The sequence below is a fragment of the Gavialis gangeticus genome, unplaced genomic scaffold (genome assembly GCF_001723915.1).
Source record: "Gavialis gangeticus isolate Ggan-Ray unplaced genomic scaffold, GavGan_comp1, whole genome shotgun sequence".
Lineage (NCBI taxonomy): Eukaryota > Metazoa > Chordata > Crocodylia > Gavialidae > Gavialis > Gavialis gangeticus.
Genome location: NW_017729006.1, coordinates 13427330 through 13429260, shown reverse-complemented (window position 1 = coordinate 13429260; position 1931 = coordinate 13427330). Strand labels below are relative to the sequence as shown.

The 1931-nt window shown below is 33.5% G+C and overlaps 1 protein-coding gene across 2 annotated transcripts in view; it reads right to left on the bottom strand.

Moving 5' to 3' along the window:
* Positions 1-1931, bottom strand: part of SH3BP5 (SH3 domain binding protein 5) — a 74116-nt gene that overhangs the window by 69360 nt on the left and 2825 nt on the right. The window lies entirely within an intron of this gene.

The following is a 1931-nucleotide window of genomic DNA, read 5'->3' as shown; positions in this document are numbered from 1 at the left end:
TTAGACCAACTAAACAGTTGGAAAAATTGTTCTTTGCAAACTTTCGAGCACAAACACCCTTCTTCAGGCACAGAGACAATCTGCTGGTGTTATGCGTTAAGCAGATCAAAAGTTTCCTGGAAACAAAAATTATTCAGTGGGATGTATCACAAACTGCCCTCAATGTCAGAAGGTTTTTACTGAAAGAGAAGAGCTCAGAAACCTGATTTGCAAGATTGTCAACAATACTTGCATCAAAAATTGCTTTTTAATTTTAATGGAATTACAAAGAAGAATTCAGCATTTAGAACTCAGAAGATTTGATTACATGCAACACACATGCACACACAAGCAGCAAATTTCTAGGTTCCATAGATACTAAAACACATGAATAATCAATCAAGTGAATAGTTTCATTGAGTTCAATGGAATTATCATCACAGGTGTAAGTGCAAAATCAGGTAAAATATGACTATAATATGCCCACAGTGAAGGATACCATGGGATTAATGAAATACAGACAACCAACCATAGCGAGGTCATTCAATTTCACTGTCTCAGCATGAAAGAGATTGAAAAAAACCAACCTCTGTTAATAGCCAGTGAAGAGAGCTGGAGACCATTTAACTGCTAAGCAGACTGCTAAGATGAATGGAATCTATTTATATATTGATTTAAAAGTTCACTCATGAAACATAAACCAAGTTACATAGATACTTAAAAAGTATTTTTCAATTGAATAATTGACAGTTGTAATATTGTAAACAATTGTCTCTGCCCCAGATTATATCTGCCAATGAGTTCTTCATGATCCATACACTTGTTAGCCACAACAGTGGAAATGAAAGCCTGGAAAAATAATTGCAAGATGGCTTTATAGAGCAAAAAAAATTGCATACTTTTTTTGGATAATGATAATCCAAAAAAGGGTCACTTAGCTTCAGTGGGACACAACAAATCTACTCAATGCCAAATGACATGTCTAATTAATTGTGTATGTTCTTACTCAAAATTTAAAATACAACTCTATGCACCATCCAGTGCTCTGAGCACCTTCCTACGTTAAGAATACCACAATAAAAGATTTGCCCCATCTACTTATTCCAGCTGTTAATACACTTACTAGTCTTCATCTACTTAACAGCAACTATTTTATGTTGCACTTTTTAATTTGAAGGGTAGGTATCTATAGTTATAGTGTAAAAACTTAACACTGATGTACAAGATTAGAATAGAATGACATTCAGCTCAAATACACTTCAAGAGTTCTACTGAAATGTAACTGATTTTTTATATAAGCAAATAGTTTTAAACTGATTTATGGAAATCTGTATAGCCATCTTACTTTGTTTTTCAGGTTTCATTTTCCCTATTTTGTGGGTAATAAAAAATATTTAGATTACATACAAAGGAACTCAAAACATTAGCTCTGTCTTGACAATATGTCAATAATTCCAATGTGCAAGACAAGTAGCGTAATTCCAAAGTTAGATTTTAAAGAGCGTATAGTGTCCTAACACTGGGGATTTTTGGATTTGTTTAGAGTTAAAACATTTCCATCCAATGTTTGCAACCTAAATACCAAAACATTCATCTGCACAGAAGCCAGAAAACATAAGACACATAAACTAGTGGTGAGAAAGGGAAAAACAAATGGACAGACAGACCACAGCTGACAACTGCAAGACAGTCTTCTCTACTAGATGGATTTGTGATAAACAAAAATACAAAAAATGGTCAAGTTTTTAAATGCCTATGTTCAGCTCTAATAACCTAAGTTAAAATTATCTTTCTAAACATATGGGGTTTTTTTAATAAGACTGCATCTCTCTGTTTGATCCACTATTCTTCCACCCCTAAGCTCAAATCAGATATTCTATAGCCCACAGTCATTCATCAAGTCCCTGGTGTCAAGCAACAAAAAAAAAAAAAAAAATCAGACAATCCCACAA